Source organism: Varanus komodoensis, unplaced genomic scaffold (genome assembly GCF_004798865.1).
Source record: "Varanus komodoensis strain SLA01 unplaced genomic scaffold, ASM479886v1 scaffold15, whole genome shotgun sequence".
Lineage (NCBI taxonomy): Eukaryota > Metazoa > Chordata > Lepidosauria > Squamata > Varanidae > Varanus > Varanus komodoensis.
This window is the reverse complement of record NW_025335440.1, coordinates 20,160,668-20,183,961: the sequence shown is the minus strand read 5'-3', so window position 1 is coordinate 20,183,961 and position 23,294 is coordinate 20,160,668.

Sequence of the window (23,294 nt, the reverse complement as noted above, 5' to 3'; positions counted from 1 at the left end):
TGAAAAGCATGCATGTGAGCAACTCAAACTTCCTCTTTTGGCACTCTCAAGGTGACATTTGAAACCTTGCTGAGATGTGACAGCCCGCTCACACATATAGCATGTTGCAGTGTGATTCTGGGAGCATGAAGGGCAGACCATGGTTCAGACCACATGCAGCTACTCTTCCGAAGCAATTCCGTTTCTTAACAACTTCCTGGTTTTCAGTACCAAGTGGCTATTGTTAAAATCAATTCTGAGTAGACATATACAGGATTGCAGTATAAATGGGCCTCATATCAGGTATGTATACCAAAGACTAGAAATGGGGCAAAATTGATCACTTTGCATTTTAATCCAAATTTACCTAATTTTACACTTTCAAAACAGTACATGATCCAACATTTAGCTATCCTTCAGATTTGCACTTCTCTGAATTTTGCAATGGGCTTTTCCAGTCAATATATGCAGACAAAAATCTGTATGTTAAGGACAATAAATTGTGCTATATTAAGGATATTGCTTGTAAAATATGCATATTGGACAAAAATGCATGCAAGGGTGCATGGACCAGGAGAAATATACACAAACATGCTTATGAGTTTTCATGCAAACTTTTTAAAGTTCAGGATGGATCAAGCTTTACTGAAGAAATTTACGAACTTCAAAACAAAACTTAATATAAGATTGGAAAATGAGAAACTGAAATAGTTAGATTTATCCATCTCTGCCAAAGATGATGCATTTCATGCTGGCTGAGAATGATGGGAGTTGCAGTCCAATTCATCTGTCAGGCACCAGATTGGAGAAGACTGTCTTAGAGTAAGGCCACTATCGGAAGGCTATATTATTTATTTAGAAGTGTTATATGTCACGCTTCAATGTACATGACTTTCAGAATGACATGAAAACAACTAATAACATAAAAGCAAAGTCAATTACAAGAAGAAATAGCAAAAGAGCAAAATCATAACAGAATAACAACTCCTGTAGAATCAGAAAAAAAATGATAAAACTAGCTTCAACTTAGAGGGCCTAGGCAAATTAGTTTTTCCCTGGCCACATACAAAGTGCCACAAATGAGCAGGCTCTGGCTGTGGTTAATATTTGCCCAACTTCAGAAAGGAGCACCTCTGACGATGATCACAAAGCTTAGGCAGGTTCATGTAGCAGATAATAATGCTTTAGCTTTTAGGATTTTAAAGGCAGGTGTCAGCACATTGAATTGCACCCATAAATGAGCTGGCAGCCAGTCTAGTTTGGTCTTTACAAAATATTGGGTTGGATCTGGACTAAGTCAGTCACCCCACTGAGATGGGTTTTAACATTCATTTTGACTAATTATTCTCTCTGATGTCAATAAGGCTAAAAACATGGACCTAAGTCTTTTCCATATGTCATAGTTTACAGCCCTTGGCCTACACATTCAGCCTTACTTGAATGTGGAGTATAATTGCAATGTAGTAAAATTAATTATAAGACTTCTGATTATCTTCACCATTACCTTGTGCCTGCTTGACATAATTCTGCAAGGCTGCAAACAATCCAGCCTACCTTGGCTACATAGATTTGCCTTCTTGGGAGTATAAGCATATCAAGAGTTTGTGCTCTTGAACTTTCTTTCAAATACTCATTTCCTACACTAGATTTTCTCTTCAGTATGTCAATGGTGTACCCCAGTCTGGATGTTACACCAGAGGACAGTTCATGGAGAATATATGCTAAGAACTAAGTGCTGTTAAATGAAAACACAGTGGGTAGGAAAGTTGTTGTGCAGCTTGTGGTACTTTAGGAAAGAGCTTCTAAAAGATAAATATAGAATATTACATAATGCTGAGGTGGGAAACCTGTAGCCGTCCAGGCAGGGTGAAACTCCAACTTCCATCATCCCTAACTACTGGCCATAGTGGTTCAGGCTAATGGAGTTGGAGTCCAACAACAACTGAAGTGCCACAGGTTCTTCACCCTGATCCAGGTAATCCAAGGAGGAAAATCAACATAGGGTGGGCGTAGAAGTAATAAGCACAGTTCGTCTACATTTTGAGTACAGATTTTAGCTCTCTGGATGCAGCAGCCTGAGCACATTGTTCAAGGGCATGCAAAATGGGGGTGACAGAGGTTTCATTCCATGAATAAATACTGCAGATTTAAAGTAAGAGTAGTTTTACAACACAGGGTGGGTGAAGGGAACGGCTCCTAACTTCCAGAATCTCTAGATTTATGTTCATCAGGAATATTTTTAGAGAACACACAAATGGGTGGGGGGAAATCTCTATAACAACACATTAAAAGCAAAAATGTCAATTTCCCCATTTATTTTAAATACTGCAGGATTCCATTTCCTACAGAATACCCTTCTACAGATTACTATCTCAAATCTCACTTAAAACTTAAATTTTTGTTCACTGATGTTTATATGCCTTCCTTCTCCAATTTTGTTAAAAAGGGCAAATGGGATACAGCTATAACTTAGAAGACACGCAGAAAATATGCATGAGGACTGAAGATTATGGAAAATCTATAAAAAACAGCCCACATAAATATGCCTTCTTCCCCCAATGTCTTCCTTTTCTCTTTAGGAAGCACTGGTATTACATACATTGGCAGAGAGCCAAAAGGTTCTGTTGAAATGTGCCCACTACTGCTTGGTTAATTCAATATATAAACGGCATCCCTGCACTCTGTCTGAAACTGCCTGGGTCCTGTTACCAAGATTACGGCTTTACCCATAAGTACTAGCAGTTTTAAGATAATCTCGGGCCCTGCTCTCCAGTCTCTCCTCAGACCAGCCTTCCTCAGCCTGGCACCCTGGTTTCTGGCTGGAAGGGACTGGAGCTGTAGTCCAGTACAGCTTGCGGGCGGCAAGCTGGGGGAGGCTGCTTTCAACCATTCTTGCTTGGCAAATATCAGAAGCAAGGCTTTTCTGTAACAGCAGCATCATGGCTACAGAATTTCTTCCCTGGGGAAATCTACCAGGTCCCTCACCCTTCATTTTTAAGTGTGTTTTGAAAACATTTTCTTTAAGGCAGATAACTTTTTAATGATCAATTTCTGTGCATGTAAACTTGTTCTATTTTAAACTATTTTAAAAACAGTTTTAAAATGTCTATTTTAAAACTGTTTCAATTTTTCAGTTGAATGTATTGTTTTTATGTTAATTATCAACAAGCTAGCATGAAAGATTTTTTTTCTCTAAAAGGCAGGGCAAAAATCTGAAAAAGAACTAAATAAATAAATAAACACCTAAGCAGCTTTCCAAATCCTCTCAGTGGTTTGCCATGTGGCATGAAGGGTTGCTGTTTGCAAAAAGCAAAGCTGGTGCACATTTCTTTGGGTCCTGGCCAATGACAGCAGGTACTCTCGTTTCCAGAAAAGATGTGATTTTGCTGTCTCTTTAAAGTGTAAATTATTTCCAAATAGGAATCAGGTGTTTTCTTTTTATTGTTTTAGAAAAGGAGGTTTGTATAATTGTAACAAACATTCAATCAGCATGACATTTGAAATTCTTTTTCATTTTTAAGAACTGACATCACAATTAAAAAGTACATCAATTTAGAAGGTTTATTTTAGCAACTAATAATTAATCTTGCTATAAATAAATATGAAAGTGCTGCACAGACAGAAACCATCAGATTGCATATAAAAATCCATAGATGTGGGGTGGGGTGGAGGAATTTATTAAGGAAATTGAAATAAGCAAGAACAAGTGTAAGCACTAACCATTTGAGTCAACACTAACAAGAAATGACTCCCTGAAGGGAAAAAGGTCCTTTTCTCATGACTTCTGTTTATTGATTCAGATGAAAGACGACAGATTCCACACTAGGTTTGTTTATTAATTAAAACAGTGTTCAAAGATTTACAATTTGAAGCATTTACATGTTAAAAAATTAGCAACAAACCTATTGTTTTGACTGTCTCTTGTTTAGTCTACCTTGAAGGCTTTAGAAGTTGACTATCAAAGGTTGGAGAGCAGACGGATAAATTCAGAAGTATGATCTCTCTCTGCCACCCACTCCAACTCAATCTCCTTTGTTCACTCACATGGTGATATTACAAAGCAGGTATCTGTCTTCTACTTTGTGTTAATCAGCTATACAAATATTTTGCAGGATGTTCTGCCTGCCTGCCTCAGCTATATGTTCAAAAGGATTAGGCACCTTTTCTAGGTCATTTAAGTCACTACAAAATATTAATTACATTCTTACACAGGGCTTGGCTAGTCACAGTTTTTCAGCTCTGTCAAAAAACACCTGGCCTTACAACTATTTTGGAACACTCCTTTCAAAAATGCTTGGCTCTGTATTTACAATAGCCCATTCCCCCTTGCAGTTAATGTCATGAATACTCAAATGATGTTATTACATAGGCAATGTTGCACAATTATATCATTCCTTTAATAGTCTGATCCCTGATTATGGAAGGTTCCCCATGTGCCTAAGCTCCTATGCTCTGGTGGTGGTGGTGGAGTTCCAGAAACAAGAGAATTTTGAAGATTTTCCTCTCCCAGACTGAAGATCTGACCTTGGAGAGGAACATCTGAGTATGGACCTCCCCTCCCAGCCACCATCAAATGCTCCATGGTGGCTTCCATCTTAGGGACAGTACAGGTGCTCAACAAATGGGAGAGATGTTTTATGTATTTATAGAAAGAAAAACCAGGAGAATCTGCCTTATGCTGAATAATATAGTAATGTAGAGATAGGCTGACTGTCAATCTTCAAGTTTCTAGACAGGGTTCTTTCTTAGCCCCACCTGGAGAGGCGAACTATTGAAGCCCCACCACTGAACTATGGTCCATGCCATAGTTCTGCTGCCATCTCCTACATTGACCATTCATATGCAGAACAGGCTCTGGATTTCACAGAGCCTCTGCACGTGTCTTATTTTTCCCTGCATTTGGATTGCTGTTAGGCTACATTCCTATGCACCTGGAAGTAAATGAACTTAAGACACAGACATGGATATAGAGAATCTCCCATTGCCCACATCTTCTGTGGGAAGAGGGGAAGGCCAACGTTATAGCATTCTTTTGAGGCTCTTCCTTGTTCTGCCCCCCCCCCCAGTGTCGCCTAAAGAAGTAGGCAGCACTTTGCAAAAGGAATACATTTGCAAAATGAATACATTTAAAATGTACAGATATGTGAAACCACATATGTGTCCGTAGTGTCCATTTCTTACAATACAGTGCATGGAGTTGGAGCTTCCTTGCTTTGAATTGCTTCTACATTTGACTATAGCTTCTACGTTTGACTACAGCTTGCCCCTTGTGTGCATTTAAGAGAGCAGATGTATCTGAGGCCCAAACCATAGATCAGTGAGACTAACAGGAATAATAACGGCCTTCAGTTGGCTTTAGATCAGACCCTAGGCTCTTCAGCATTGTGCTCTCTCATCTAGAAATTCCTTCCAAAAGGAACATATTTCAATTTATATATTAGTGTTTTATTAAGGCAGACAGGTGGATGAGTAACTACTGCCAAAATTTTCCCCACAGAAAATAAAGTTTTAATGAATTGTACTTTTACAGAGCATAGCATAAGAACAAATTGTTCTAAGACATGGAATGCAATTAGAGAACTCAGTCAAAATTCAGCAATTAGGATTGCTCTTTGAAAAAGAGAGAGTTCTAGGGGATAAACCAGGAAGTTAAGTCATGGCCCTGTGCCTTTCCCTTAATTGCACTCAAAGTATCCTGTCCCCCCTAGATGTTGTCCATGGGCAATACAATCACTCTCCCCAAACATAAGAAATGTCATGCTGGATCAGGCCAAGGCCCATCTAGTCCAGCACCCTGAGACCACCCATCTACCTATGTAGGACAGGAGTATGACAGCACCCTTCCTGTTGCATTCCCCAGTGAATGATGTACATAGGCCTACTCCCTTTGATAATGGAGGTACCATACAGCTTTCTCCAGAGCTAGGGTTTTCTCAGAGATGAATGTATTACGTTAGTTTCAATTTTAATTTTTACAGAACTTTGGAGAGACACACAAATCCCAACGGTATGTACATGACTTTCAAAACAAAGTAATAGAAGAAATAACCCAGGCAGCCACCTGACTCTGGCGAACAGCAGGCACATTTGGCCACAATGAAATGAGCCAGATGTGCACCGACACATCACAGCAGAGTGTGAAGGACAGATACATTCCAAAAGAACACCGCTTCCCACACCAAATGGGTGTGCTTAGGTCTCAGAAAGCTCTTCTCCAGGTGCCCCTGCCCTCCGAGGTAAGATGGGTGGCCAGTGGAGCAGAAACATTCTGACCCAAACAGACACAGCATTTCTTTGGATTTACAGGGAAATGGTAAACTACCCAGGGTCTGTTTACTGAAACTTAATACAAAAGCACTGATACAGTGGTTGCCATCTTTGCATAACAATGTCAGTGTTGCTTTCTGGGCAATACAAGTTTGCAAATGGGACCTTCAACTAAATGTGTTACTCAGTGCTTTTGTTCAGGACTCCAGCCATGCCCATCCACAAGGTATTCCATTCTATTTCCCCTTCTGGCTCCCCCCCCCCCCCCCCCAACATTCCATGCCCACTAAGCATGCTATTTTGGCTTGTCTTCTTTCTAGGATTCTCCTCGCCCAAAGACATTTTGTACTTTTGCAAATCTTGGGTTCTCCTCAAGCTGGCTGATACTTTCCTTTTGGGTGTGGATGGTGGCTACAGAAGTATCCACACCCAGAGGATCTCACTTTTACAATATAGTTTTCACAAATCCTTTCAAGGTTTTTCATTCCTGAAGAAATTATGGAAAGTTTTGGCATTTTGCTTTTACCATTTTAACCAAAAATACTCTCACTGATCCTATCAACATCGGCATTATGTTCAGTGGATAAGCATGAAGAATACAGTAATGCAACCAAAATTCTGAAATTCTGCCCCATTGTTAGTTGGTGAACATGTGGTTTTGTGGGGAATACTTTCTATGGTGACTCAGAACTGTTTGGAACATTTTTGTATCGCAGTGAGAAAGAAATTGAGTTCATCATGTGAATTTACCAAATCAATATGCATACTGAAATTCAGGTTCATGTCAGTATTTGCACCTTTATTAATCTTGTGATGCACTGTTCCATTCAAAAAATGCATACAGAATTGTGTATTTAGGGAACTGAACTGTGCAAACAATGCATATTATCAGTGAAAATAATCTACAGATAACCAGTGGAAACTGAGTTCAAAAACATGTATCTTAGGAGATATGCACATGAAATGCATAGCTGTTTTTGTGCACACTTAAGAAGATTCACAGACTGATGTGTTAATGGAATGAATTAAATGTAAAGTTGGAAACATTTAAAAAACCACTCTGAAGCAAAGTAAAATATATATTTAGGACATTCAAAAATGGCACATGTCAAATTATTTAGACACAAAGTGCCATACTTTCCACGCAATCAAGTTCATGACCCCACATTGAATGCATTTATCTAGAGGAAGGTTTCCTGGCCCACCAGCTCTGGGCATCCTGCCTCTCAGCAGTCACTGATTAGCACCAACTTCCTCATTTTAGCTTCCATCCCTGTTAAGGTTTCCCTTCTCTTAGCTCTCTGTTATGCTCAAATAAGCAATGACTCCCACATGATTGCAACATTTTGTGGGAATATCATCCTGCCAATACTTAAGAAGAAATCTATTTCATGAATTTTACTGAGATTTTTCTGGCCCAGATATTCCAAGTTACTTTGGGTATTAATTCAGCTCTAATGTACTGTCGCAAACAGTTATACTTAAAGGATACGCCTTCCCTGCCATTTGAAATTTTAATTTTCCCAGGCTCTACAATTTGGGTCCACTTTTCTAAGGTTTTTTTGTATTTGACACTAATACTGAAGAACTGTATCTTCTTGTGCAATGTACCAGTTTATAATCAGCAGCTAAAATGTCCTAAGCAAAGGCCAAGAATTTGCCAATGAGAACTTTCAGCTGAATTTGTGAGACAGTTGAAACAAAAAGTTGGTCCTATGTTTAACTTATTTTTTTCAGCCCTTCCAGTTTCATAGTGATTATAGCAGGGCAGCACTTCCCAGTGAATACCAATTGGCAACTGATTATTTTTATTTTGCATTATGGCAAACAATCACCCAGCAATTGCCTCGAATCAATGCCACATTATGACATTCTATTGTCCTCAGGGGAACTATGGGAAACTAAAATAGAAGTTTGAAACAAAGCAGAGAGCTTTGTGAATACCCCGGGCAGATAGAAGGATGAACAAATGGATCATAGATCAGATCAAAAGAAAACTTTCCCTGGAAGCAAAACTTACAAAACTGAAGCTGTCATACATTGGACACATCATTAGAAGGCAAGATTCGCCTTAGAGAAAAGTAATGCTATGGCAAATCAAAGGCAGAAGAAGAGGGAGACCAAATATGAGATGGATTAATTCCAGAAAGGAAGCCACAGCCTTGAGTTTATAAGGACTGAGCACGGCTGTTGAGGACAGGACATTGGGAGAGCATCCATTCACAGAGTTGACATAAACTGGAGATGATTGGACAGCACACAACAACAAAACAGCAGTCGCTTCACAAAATAGAGCACCCCTTTCACGCCTCCTTGAAAATTGCCAAAATCCCTGCGCTCCATTTTTACCGCTCAAGAAAAATATTGGTTCAACTGGCTTTAATCCTACCTACATCCTGAAATTATCATCACTGGCTGCTCCTCTGCTCTAATCCACTCGTGCTGCATTCAAACCCTAGCCTAGTAACCATAGCTGGCTAAGTACTGGACATGGCAGAATACATAGAATTCCGTACAGATGAGTGATCAGGCAGAGAAAGGAGGGATTACTCAGTTCCATCTTGGCATCTACCAGTGTAGTAACACAGGTCTCCATCTTTTTGACTCTGCCAACCCCCACCAGGCTACTATTATTATTTTGCAGGCTAGCAATTTTTGGGTGCTTGTTTAAAAGGGCACTGCAGCAAGAGACATCCCTAAACATATACCATCACACACAACACAAATCTTTCAAGTTCCATGGCCACATTCTCTTTGCCCAGTGCAATTCATCCTTTTCCCACAAGTATTCATTGACAGCTAACAAGATCCTGGAACGGGACTTGAGCCACAGTCACTACTGCTGAGAAGCAGCCCTGGAAGGTTCTCCAGCACAGTGCTGGCTGCTTGACAAACAGTTGGGAAGCAGCAGAGCAGAAGCAGGTGCTGGGTACACCATGGAGGATGAGACCCTTATCAGTTTTGACAAGGGAGGGATGACAGGGGTTCCAGTCAGGTGCCAGGGAAGCAAGATAGGTGTCATTTTAATTGTAACTTAAGTGTGCCAAAATATTTAAAGACTAATCCTGGAAGAAAACACAGTATGCAGGAACATTATATTCAGAAGCATAAAACTACTTGAAAAATAGACCAATAAGCTTATTCAGATAGTGTGTTGGTATATATAGTTCCTACACATTGGAATTTTTAAAATATTACTTGATCAAATAGTGAACCAAAATTACAGTGTTACATGTCAAAATAAGCCACCAAACAAAACCCTGAATGGCAATAAAGTAGCAACAGCTGTTGACTGATCAAGAAATGAGCCATCAAGTGGCTTTTCCATAATGAATTTTCAAAGGCTTAGCAGCAATAGACTTCCAAAGTTCTCCTCCCTTAATAGTTAGCAGAAAAATAAGGAGGGTGCAGAATACTGCAACCAAATACTCTCCAAAGGTGGGTGGAGAAAGAATACTTCAACAATTCTAAAAATGAAGATTTCTCAGAAAATTCTCTTCTGAGATATTTTGACTCATTTAATGTATTATATTGCTCATTGTTACCAGATGAATAAAGTTATGGATTAAAAAAGAAGGCTGGAAGGAGGAGAGGTCAAGCACATCGCTTCCACCAGATCATTAAATAATATTCCATCTGTCTTGAGAGCTGGATCCAAAATTTTCCACTCCATTCATGGGCAGAGACATTGGAGGAAGATATATTTTGCTACAAGTCTCTAAGTATGTTTTTTTTTTAAATCTCAGAAATTTATTTTCTGACAATTTCAGTCCAACTATATGCTCCCTGAATAATTCACGATTACCTAGGAAAATTAAGTCCAATGTATGCCAAACAGACATGAACAAAGTGTTTGTAGACCCAGTTTGGACGCATACTCAGCCCAAATATTTTGTTCCTGATATCAAGCAAAAGGGGACATCATAATACGTTCTATGCAGCTGTCCATATACCTAGGCAGCTGAACTAGATAAATTTCAATGATTCATGTGTCTTATTTTATGGGTCAAATTATGACAACAGTTATGTGATCCATGAACATCGAATTCAGGCTCTAGACAGATGTTAGCAATCCAACTCATTTATGTATAGCATTATATATGGCTCCTAGACAGAGCTTCTCACAAGCCTGCAAAAGTTTTCTCCTAGTTCCTCTGGATGGTGGATTTTCCTTAAGGGAGTTATGGAGAACCTGTAGTCCATGGGCCACTTGTGAATCTCACTTTTCTGAAACTACAACCCATTGTCTTTGATATGAGCCAAAACTTGAAGCACTGCTTCAGTCAAGGGCCAATTTCACCCACCCTTCACTTTTCCTGATTGGGGAAGGAAGAGATGGGTAAAACCCACTGGCTGGGTTCAGACAACACAAGGCATGGTAGCTTTTTTTAGCATTGGTGCTTTGTTATACTGTTGGGCCCCAGTTATGGTATTTCACCACAGCATGTTTGGTCTTTAGAAATGAGAAGAAATTGTTTATGGATTCTCTGTCCGTACCCAGGGTCATCTGGAAAGAGTGTCGATAGAGAAGCTGCTCCAACCATCCAGCCACTATGTGTGGACCAATGAGAGAGAGATAGGCACATAGGCAGGGAGCGATGCCCCTTGCGATTGAATTTCAGGTGCAGTAGCTGATGGGATACATGCCAATATGGAAGAAGAGCGCAAGGAGGATGGAAACCACAATAAAGTAGAAATCACTTGATTGTCTGTCAGATAGATGAAGGTAAAAAATTGTGAACCATGGTAAACAGGCCGGGTTGCTTGTTGTGCTATGTGAGTACAACCACTGTGCGGCTGTGTGAAAGTGTAAATGTAACTGAGCACAGTGTGTGAACGAATGGGTGTTTATGTGTGTAAAGAAAGGACAAAGAATGACAAGAACTACAAGTCAGTCCTGTGCACTTTGAGCTGTGCTGCAGCCCAGAATGTGTCTCTCCAGAGTTAATTTTGCCCTTAGGCTGAAGAAGGTTGTCCATTTTTGTTGTAAGGGAACCGTAAAAAATGCACTGACTGTACTTAAAGATCTTGTAAATGAGAAAAATTGTTAATCTTATAAATGGTACTTAATACAACCCAGAAAAAAGTCTCATCTAAGCAATTTATAATTTGTACAGCAGTTTTTGGAATTTGGTATATTGCAGATTTTCTTTCAATGCATTCATGCTTATTCAAGTTGAAAATGTGCTTTTATGAACTCCTTTTAGATCTTATGTAACGGCTTCCACCACTCTTCTCCTTCAGTACCCGCTGTGTAAGAATATATGTCAATGAGAATAAGTGGAAGGTAGGAAGAGGATTGTCAACAGCTTTACTATGTGAAATTGGTATGAAAGTACCACACTCAGCTCCACAGCCTTACTGTTATGGAGAACAGCACAGAAATTCAGCAATATACAAGGCATAATTAGGTGAGGTAACAGCAAATCAGTGGGGAAGGCTTTTAGGGGAAGAAATATGAACTAAAGATAGATTCACCGCCTCACTTTGGCATGAGATGGTCCACTGGACCTATTTATAGCCATTTTGTTTGACCATCTTCTAAGACAAGTGTGTCACTATTTACTTTAGCTAAGCACTACATGACGGAAACAGATGCAAGCATTTAGAAAAGAATAAATAGAACAAAAAACAAAATAATTGAAACATTTCTGGTTCTACCATGTAGGTATATATTTATTAAATCTAGTTTTACCCTGCCTTTTATTAAAAATTATTAGAGTAATTCACTTGCCTTTTTTGAAGATACCAGACCAGAGGAAACAGTGGTTAAATTTCTCAGCAGTTGGAGGCAAAGTATGTGAACTGTTAATGAATGGAAACACATTCAACAGTAGTTCAAGAATCATAATTAAAATTACTGATTAGAACTTGTTCTGCATTCTGTTCACCAGTGGAATTCCTTTAGCATATCCTGTTAAGATCTATATGAAGCTATTGATACACCGAGATAAGATATGCATTAAAAGTGATAAAGCAGCTGAACATTTCCTAATTATATAAGCTACTACTCCAACAGTAAGAAAATTTAGACCATTTTTTCCCAAACATAGCTACCTGCTAAATTCCACATCTGTAATTTTTCTAAGGTGCTTCCTGATTTGTTGTGGCTTCCAAGAAGCAAATCAGAAATAGAGAAAACAATCCTATGGAATTACACCACATTAGACTAAAGCATCTGAGCCAGAAGGCTTCCAAATTCCAACCAACCAGGTACATTGTCTTTGAACTAGTTAATTTGCTGGCAGTGGATAGGAGTGCACAACAAACAAGCCTTAGGATACATTGGTTCTCAGCCACTCTTCTCTTACCATTTTGTCCTCTTCTCACCATCCTCAAAACTGTCTGAAGTTGCTTCTTTCCAACTCTGGAAGTAGGTGTCACAATTCTTTCCAAAGCAGCTGGGGTGGGATTGAATTGCTGAGTCCTCATTCCGAGGTTGTAACAGCCTCAGAAAAGGGTGACTACGGTCTCAGAAAAGGAACTTCAAAATATCTATGATCTCCAGAATGCCCCAAGGACCATAGGATTGCTCTCTCACTTGCCTTCCCGTGATACTTGTGGCTAATTGAGATGAACAGAGGGCCCTACTGCTCCTAATCACTGCCAACTTAGGCATGTCTACCTTTGCACAGGATGGCAGCCAGTCTGAAACGCAGCTCATATCCGTGCAGGGAGAAGGGTGTATGTTGCATCAAATAAAGTGATTGTAACCATTCATTCTGGGGAAGTACTAGTATGTTTCCACACATTAAAAGTTGGTATCTATGGTACTGTTGTAAAATATACACGTGTAGCTTCTTGGAAGAAAATGGAGTGGTTTCAGAAACCCAAAAGGCACTAAGGGTAAAGGTAAAGGTTTCCCCTTGACATTAAGTCCAGTCATGCCTGACTCTAGGGGGCGGTGCTCATCTCCGTTTCCTAGCCGAGGGAGCCAGACAGTCTCCGTGGCCATGTGCTGGCATGACTAAACACTGAAGTGCACGGAATGCTGTTACCTACCCACCGAAGTGGTACCTTTTTATCTACTTGCATTTGCATGCTTTCGAACTGCAAGGTTGGCAGGAGCTGGGATGGAGCAACGGGAACTCACTCCATTGTGCAGATTTGAACCGGCGACCTTTCAATCAACCAGCCCATAATATATATTTTCAGTATGGTTGCTACACAAGAAACGAGAGACAAATAGAATATAACAGATGAACAACATTTTAAATGACATGTGCTTGCAATAAAAGCATAAACATGAACAACTGGTAAATAATGAAAGAAATCTTGCTAAGAGTTAGAGAATTAAGTGAGCCAACTGTATAGAAACTGTAATCAAGAGAACAGCTCTAAATGAAAGCCAAATGAGCAACAGCAAAATATTTTGGGAAAACAACCAGCAAGGATTGCTGTGTGCAAAAGAGAAAAGCCAGAAACAGCACGTACATTGCAGAAGGCAACAAAAAAAAAATACCATATGGAGAGGAAGAAAAAATATTCTTAACACATTTGTGTTTAATAACAAGGCAACAGCAATCACAGCAAACAAAGAACAAATAAAACAATTGTTACACATCAGGAAATCTGTTTGTTTGCAACTTGATGTGATTTTTCATTTAATAATTTATCTTTGACTGATTACATAATTTGCTACCACAGACCACAGGTTTCAAATAATTTCTGAGGGAAGTTTACTGATACATGGAGCATTATAAGAATTTTGTTCTGTGACACTGTGAAAATGAACCCAAAGTTTGAAAGAAGACAATCACTATCTTTTTTTTTAACAAACTGCAATACACTAAAGGTTACACAATTATACATGTTATTGTGGTTTTCATAGACAGGAGACTTTTTTCAGAACTGTATGAAGTGGACTGGAAGCAGGTGGGGTCAGACGGACTGCTATACCAGAAAGTTAAACCATTGAAGCAAATAGTTGAGTATATCTGGGACTATGTCTGTTCCAGTTTGACTCCAGTTCCGGCAATATGCTAGCTGTACGTGCACAGCTGAATTTCAGTTACATGGGAAAAATTTCATATACCGTCTGATCCATGTAGATAGGACCATTGAGACCATTAGGCTACACCTTAAAGGCTAAACCTATTAGATGTAAAAGCCAGCAACATGAAATCAAAGACGGTACAGAGTATGGAAGGAAATAAGAAAGGAACACATAGACTGGAAAAATGTAGTGAGAAGTCAATGACTAGATTAAAATATGCCACAACTTAATTACAGTTTCCAAACTTAATTGGGATAATAAGAGTAAAGCCTAATATGACAGCTGATTGCTGATAATGAAATCTCCAGCCCTTCTGTAAGGGTGGTATCTAGAAGGTTACCTGAAGACACGTAATGGTCTAGGCTGGGGTGGGTGACTTTTTTTGCTATGGACACTCATCGTGATTTTGGAAGTTGCTGTGGGCACCACTGCAAAATTACTGTAATGGGAGGTATGGCAAAAAACAAGTAACTTGTCCAAAAGATTAGGGTCTGAACCCCAACTCACTAACTCCACTGAATCCACTGTTTTCAGCACCAACAGAAATTTATTTCACAACAATCCCAGTGGCTAGTAAAGGAAAACAATGTTAACTTTTTTAAATGGGTTGGTAGGCAACTAAGAAAAAGTGTCCACAGGTATATCTTTGCCTGCAGACATCATACCATCTACCCCTATTGTAGGTTATGGAATCACAGATTAATAGAGTTGGAAGGGGCCTAAGAAAGCCGTTCGTTCCAACCCCCCTGCTGTTGCGAGTTACCAATTTATACCATCTCACTCAGATGACTGTCCAGTTTTGCCTTGAATGTCTCTAGAGCAGGAGAGATCACAAGCTCTCTAGCAACTGGTCCCACTGCCATATTGCTCTGACAATGAGGAAACTTTTCCTGATATCTAGCTTGAATCATGGGTTGATTACTCCATGTCCTACACTCTGGTATAAGCGAGATCTTGACCGTCCTCTTTGTGACAGCCTTTGAGGTACTTAAAGAGTGATATCATGTCCCCTCTCAGCCTTCTCTTCTCAAGGTTTAACACACCTGTTCTCTCAGTCTCTCCTCAAAGGGCAATGTTTCCAAACCCTGGATCATTTTTGTTGCCCTCCTCTAAACCTTTTCCAATTTTTTCTTTATTAAATCTTGATGCCTGGATCTGGACACAGTATTCTAGATACAGTCTGACAAGTGAAGAGTATAGGGGAACTATTGCTTCTCATGATATACTTCTCATACTACTTCTTGTCATTTTCTGCACCTACCACCATTTCAGGGATTGGTGCGCAAGTAGCCTAAAATAATTTTTGCCTGTAAATCCTCATTCCAAAGGGACTCTTCTGTGGAGAATGAGGGAAGCCCACCTCATAGAAACAGAGCAAGTCAGAAGGGGGCTTCCTGGCCATCTAGTCTGACCCCAGCCCCGGCCAGCTCATGACATGTCTACCTCAACTCACCCTCTAGCTATGGTTCCTATCCAGCACCAGGCAGAGCCAGGTGTGCTATGCAAAACAAAAGAGAAGCATTATTTGCTATGAAGAAATTAAAAACAGCTGAACCAGGACACCAGTTAGGTAGATAATAAAATTCCTGCCCAATCCTATCAATCAGATAGTCCACAGAAAAGACAACCATGGATAGAAGGAATGAGGAAGGTTATCAAGTGGTCTAGTAACTTAGTACCTGGCCTGCTAGGTCCAAAATTTATAGCCTAGGAGTTAATCCTCTAGTCTATTATCATGCCTTGCATCTTGCTAACCAAGCCATAGCCAATTAGCTCATGGAAGCCACATTAGACGTGGAGTTGCTGTGTAACACAGCCTGTTTCTCTACCCATCACTGCTCTTCCTCCTCTATAATGTACCCAAAGAAGCTCCCCTAGTAAAGTGAGAATAAATTGCTCACAGGGTGCATTCTAGCATTAAGATAAAAAACTAGAAAGGAGAGATTTTAATCTAAATATCTATAAACTTATCTGGACAATGAATTTTCCATATAATTTTGAACTGGAATATTTTCTAATACCTTAAATTGTTTGCAGTTTCATTTCAACACATTTGTATTAAATTTAATAAACCTGATGGCAAGGCCCGTCTCTCTTTTTTACTGGCATGGGCCACTTTGGGAGACAATTAATTGTCTGAAAAGTGGGATAAAATGGAGTATACAATAAGCAAGCAAAGTATTCTCTTTATACTTTTATATGTCATATTACTATCTAATAGGTACTACTGAAATATGATTGGGAAAAATAAAAGATAAAGGATAGCAGCTGGAACACAAGGTGACAGGCAGGTGTTAGGAATGGAGCAAACATGCTCTTTGTTGATTGGACAGTGTGTCCACAGCAGAGGCCTCAGTGAGCACATGGCCTGCTCCACAGGTGCTTCTGCCAACAACAGGTCCTGAAACTGACTGCTATGGTAGCGCATCTGTGGTGGTCCTGAATTAAACCCCTTGCTACCCTGCAAGGTTCCCAGATAGGACTTTCTTCTACACCAGCCTGAACTATCACCTCTTCTGTTGAACTGAATAACAAGAAGGAAAGAAAAATGTTGCTAGAAATTTATTATTATTATTATTATGTTGTTGTTGTTGTTGTTGTTGTTGTTAAATTTCTCTACTGCCGAGTATCTACAGCTTTCTTTTGTTCTCTCTCACTTGGCCCATTTGAACAAAAGTTCTCATTTTGGAACCTACTTGGGAGTAAAGCCAACTAAACTCAATAGGATTTACTTCCAGGTAGAAATGTCTGGGACTGTACTGCACATGCTATATTCAAGCAAAGATTTGGAAATCATAGTTGAATATTTGCAAATATTTTTATATATACATTTTCCTTATATAGAGAAAAAAGATAAGGTACTAATAAATTAGCCTACTAATTTTGCCATGTCCAAAGAGTAATACATGATGTGCTACTTTTAATAACCAACTTTTGCTCAGAGCTAAATTCCATTTAGTTCAATTTATTCCCATTATTTTCCAATGTCTCTGATACCAAGGCCATACCACTTAATTAGTGTGAACTGATTTCATACATGATTATTGCTCCTAGAGTAAACAACAAACCTTGGAAAGTATAATTCATTTCCACAATAACTTAATGGCAAAACAAACTGTCCAAACATACTATCAAGACAAAACTGATTAGATTAAAACAAAAACGGGAAAGCAGTAATCTTACAGGTGTGTCAATTATGGGCAAAATAAGGCACAAATGTTCAGAAGTCTCCCATATTTAATTACTAGAGTGTATAAGTTGCTAATATCTCTATTTTATTTTGAAATTAACAAAATATAATTTTAAGAAAAATTAACAAAATATATTTAAAATGTTTATATAATGGTGCAATGGACAAGCAATTGAAAGTTTTAGTAGGGACACACATGAAAAGTTAAACCTTTTAAGAATAATGTTGAAGAGGAGTGAGGTAGCAGAATTAAATGTGGATGGGAAATATTCATATGAATGTTTCAGTCAATTATTGATTGACATGCAAACTACTACATCCAAATGAAAGAGAAAAATTTATCATGGTGACTGTTTGTTTAGTAAAAGTGGGCACCAATCCCCTACTTCATCTTGGATTCCAGTTGAAAGAACTGCCTATTTCTTCTCAGACCAATCTGGACTCCAGCTCAGTATGTAACTCAACCTGAAGTTCTGAAATCTGAGGGCCTGAGCAATCTGGAGGGGTATTTTTATGAAAATGGCCACACCAGGAACAGTCTGAAGGGGCTTGATTCAGCTTGATACATGCCTCTATTTCCCATATAGGCCCACGAGTTAGTTTCTGTACAATTGGAGTAGGGGTAAACTTAAAACAAAGAAATAAATGCATTTCTTCCTCTTACAATGGTCTCTAATCCCAGTTGCTGATTATATAAGCTTAGTATAAGAAAATTGTACCTCTTGTTTCCAGACCATTAACTGAGCTGAAGAGGCAGATACTAACCTTCTGAATCTTGTCAATATGGCATGTAAACTCTATGGAGCAGGATTATGTCTTTAAAAAACCCCCTCTTTAAGACATCTTGCACAAAGATGATGCAGTATAAAATACCGATATAAATCCTAATGCTTTACAAGCTTAACCTATCTTTAGAGACTTCTTTAAACTGCATATTAAAACACTGAACAATTCTAAGAATACAGGTGTATTTGAGCCCAAAGGCATCCATGGTCTGCCAGTGCAATTTACATTTGATTGCACAAAACCCTAAACTGGGGGGAAGTGGGACTTCTTTCCTTCAGAACAGCCTATAAAAGTACATTTGCATTTGTACTTGTTGATATGACAAATTGCACTATTAAACCCACAGCCAGCCTACAGCAACTACCAGCAGCCATGCTCAACTACTCTGGGCAAGGAAATGCCCCACCCACTAAGCTCTGCAGTCCAAGTGCTACCTGCAAGGAGTGCCACATTCTCCCTTGATGCCTACATTTCCCTCCTCTGTTAGTGCCATAGTCTTATGTTTATCATGTTGCACAGAAGTGATCTTTCTTATTTCAGTTATTTCTCCCTAGATAAAGGATATGGTCAGCTTATTATAGGACTCCATTATCTATTTTAGCTTCAGTTTTAAGACATTTGCTATTTCAACTGCATCCCCACATGGCTGCTTTGAATCACAAGTACTCTTAGGATGGCAAGACTCTTTCCAAAATATTTTGCCAGTGCTGCATCTCAGATGGGATTATGTCCTAGTTGTTGTTATCAAAGCTTGCCTATCTCTTATCATGCACTTTCAAGCTCCCAAAAGAAACAGTACCTTCTTACAGCCCTTCAGTTGTCTAGAAAAGGTTAGTTGATCCTTTGCTCCGATTGTACCAAATACCGCAGATACAGTATTAATCCCAAACAGTCTGCTGCCAAAGCAGTAAAACACTCCAGCTATTTCAAATATGGGCTGTACAATTCATGCACGTAGTATCATCTATTCCTGAGGTCTTTTCAGAAGCGGCAATCTTATGCGCACTTACCTCAGAGTAAGCCCCATTGTGCTCGGTGGGACTTAGTTCCACATGGACACTGCACTGTAATTAACCTCTTGTTGCAGACTTTTTAAGCAGGAAGATAAGAGCACTGGTCAAATGTAACCAGTCGTAGAACTTCAAAACACTTCAAAATACTGGTGCACTAGTTATTATTCACACTCCAGCAAATACAAATCAGTTTCTCCATGAGGAAGCCTTGGAGAATGGATGTGCTATCGGTAGATCCCAATCAGACCTGATTTGCTGATCTACAACATTGCGGTTGCCTCTCAGTGTGTCTGCCAGTGAAAGAAATCTTTATTCCCTGCAAGAAAATATTCTTCATGAAAACTGATTTTAACAGCTTTCAAATTATAGAATGCACACACATTCCCCCTGCTCCAGCCCTCTTTCTTCATTATCCAGCATCAACAAAGTATCTTCCTTCTTACATGGCTGTGATATGGTTTAAAATAAGCCGTACAACTTGTAATCCCAATTTCCCACTGGGGTTGGCCTCCCCTCTACTTTTGCCTCCAGTAATCCAGAATTGTCTTTCCCTACCACTATTACCAGTAAGAATCACTAGGATGCGTGTGCGTGTGTCCTGCTACTATTGGACTGAGCTCAGTCTTGGGGCAAATCTGTTCAACCAGCCTTGACGGCAGGCAAAGATCAGAAGCACAGTATTACTGGTCAAAAGGGGCAACCAAAAAGCAACCCAGAGCAATCACAACCCAAAGGAAGAGAGTATTATCAGGAGTCAGAAGCATGGGAGATTAGTCTAAAGAAGCAGGATTAGGAAAGCTAGGTTGCAAGTTTCTGGGAGCCAAAATAAATGCATTGTTCTGTTACTCAGCAGATCTCGTCAGAGTTTATCAAGTCAAGTCTCCTAATTTCATAGTTTTCCAAATTCCAAGGGAACCTCTGCTCTTGAATAGAACATAAGGACATAAGAAAAATTATGCTGGCTCAGACCAATGTTCCAGCCAGTTGAGCACTCCACTTACACTGAAGAGATTTACTCTTGAGTAGGCTGGTTGCCACAGGTCTTGACAGTCTGTGTCTCCACTTAGGGGAACCATGGAGCTCTAGTTTGGACAGATGTTTAGGACTGCAGTCATCTCTAACCAAGAATGCAATTCCTTTTAGGAATAGAAGTCCATCTATTCTAGAACAACAACTAGTATTCAATCTTCAGCAGCAGCTGGGATTGAAGTAAAAGAAATCCACTTAATATTGTAGGCAAAGGTATACTGTCTTAGTATGTGGATCTTCCATTTAACAAATTCCTCACATCAAGGTTATTACCATATTCAATGTATTATTTTAGATTTCATTGGATATCCTTTATTCATTCATTGGATATGGAATATGAGAAACAGCCTTATACCAGGTCAGATTATTTGTTTTGACTCACTATGGCTGTCCAGGTTTTCACCTCCAACTGCATTCTTTTATCTGTAAGTTAAATTATTTGTTTTATGATTATATTTATATCACACTTTTTTCACTCTTGCAGGAATCCTAAAGTGGCTTATGTTGTCCTCTTCTTCATTTTATATTTACAACATCCCTGTGAAGTAGGCTGACAGTCAGTGGTTGGTCCAGTGAAGTTCATGGCTAAGTGGGTACTAGAATTCAGACAGTTCCAGTCCAAAATTCTAACTGCAACACCATCCTTTCAGGAAATGGAGCACTTTGAACTTTCTGAATGCCATTGTTTAGAATACTAGCAAGGTTTAATCCCTCTGCCTCTGATGGCTCTCAGTATTTTCAAAGGACCTCAAAAACCCAATCGATGGCCATGGTCATGAAAGACAACATGACAGTTTTTCTTACTGGTGCGAAGGGTGATTTAACATAGCCTAGAAATATTATATAATGTTAATATCTTCCAAATCCCTCTTGGAAGGACTTCATTGGGTGGGGAAGGAGATGACATAGGATTGAATATTTGACTAATTTGGCTATCACGTAAATTAGTTAATTAAGGGTACAATCCTTTGAATATGTATTTATTTATTTATTACATTTGTATACTGATCAATGTTGAAGCTCTCTGAGCAGTTCCTCACAATGTTTAGAAAACTGCCTGGTGTATTATGGGAGTTATAAGGCTTTTTCTGGCTAAGCATAGATCAGACTGCACCTAAAGGATCAAAAATGGACAAGAACCTAAAGCATTAAGTTAGCAAAACTGTAATACTGATGCAAAGTTTTATATATTTAATTATATTATACACATGAATGACTTCTGCATTTTTGAGTCTGGCTCCTATTACTTCATATGGGTTTAACTGCAAAAAAATTCATCAAGCCAATGGACATGTGTTTCAGTGGCAGTACCCTAACAGTGGCAAGTCCTCCCCAGAGAGGCTCACCTGACATCAGCTCTGTGGTCTTTTTAGAATCAGGTAAAGACTATTTTATTCTTACAGCTGTTTAAAAAATGTTATTTGATTTTAAATCTTTGCACTGCTTCTGGCTTTTACTTTTGTTTTCACTACAGTTTTATTCTATTGTTTTACATTTTTTAGAGTACAATGTTTGTTTCAGCAAAAGCAAGACCTATAACCCCAGCATTCCTCAGCCAGCATATTGGGAATTACATGACTTTTTTCTCAAACTTGCAAAGGATTGAAACTTTAAATTGTCATATTTTATGCATTGGTGTTTTCAGGCTTTAAGTTTATTTAGTTTGTTGTGAACTTCCCAGAAAACTTTAAGGATTTGTAACAGTTATTAGAAAGTAATTAAATAATCTCCCTCATTCCCCCTTCCTTTGTATCAGATGATACCATCATTTATTTATTTAACATATTATTTATTTATATAACATATTATAATTGCATTCTATTTTTATTTGTATTAGATTTTGCTTGTGAAAACAACAGTGGAAGCTCTGCAAAGTACTAATATTTAAAATGTATAAATAAACCATGAAAAGCAAGAAGGTCATGGGCATTAGTGTCATTGACTCCTAACACTGGCAAATTGGAAGTAAGCCCTATTGACTTCAAGGAAGTGTGCACTAGGGAGCAGACTTTATTTCACAAAAGATCTGAAGTTATTTGACTGGTCCTATACAAATCTGACAGTATCTGACCAGCTAAATGACCACCCTGACAATCACAAGATAGTAATGGGGCTTTCTTGGTTATATCTGCTCCTGTCTGTATCCTTCATAAGAATGTAAGAGCTGTGATACATCTTATGAAAGGTCCAGCATTCTGTTCACATTTTGTCCTACTAGCTCTCTTTGGGAAACCCACAAGGAAGACTTGAGCGCACCAGCACACCTGTGTCCATGTCCCTAAGCTAGTTGAGTACATTCCCATATTGCCTCTGATACTGGATGCAATCTAACCCTCAGGACTAGTAACAACTGATAGCCTTTGCCTGCAAAACTTCATCCTACGTTCTTTTAAAGCCATCCAAACTGGCTTTAAAATGTAGCTTCTTCAAGTACTATGTGAAGAACTTCCTTTCATCTGTCCTGAATCTCCCACGTCAGCTTCATCCCAGTATTATGAGGAAAAGTACCTCCCTATCCACTTTCTCCACATGCTGCATAATTTTACCACACCTCAATCATCTTTTCTTGCTCACCTTTTTTCAACTCTAAAGAGCTCCAGAGGTTGAAAGGTCTCATCACTGCACAATTGGTCCAGCCCCTCAAACATTTCAGACATCCTTGCCTGCATTTCCCCCCAACTTTACAATACCCTTTTTTAGGTGGAGTGACCAGAGCTGTACACAATATTCCAAGTGCGGCTGCACCATAGCTTTCTATAACATTAGTAGGTTCTCAGTCTTTTTTTAATTCCTTTTCTACCGATGCCCAACACAGAATTGACTTTTTTTCTTCCACAGCAGGCGCACTCTGGGTTTATATTTTCATTGAGCTGACCACCACGACCCCAATAACCAGAACTTCCCATTTTCATTCCATGTCAATAGTTGTGCACGAAATGTCAGTTTATTCCCATTGGTCTTTCAGAAGTAGCTCCGGGCATACACCCATGCGAACCGTTCTTTTTTTTTAATGGAAGAGGGTAACCGCGGGGAG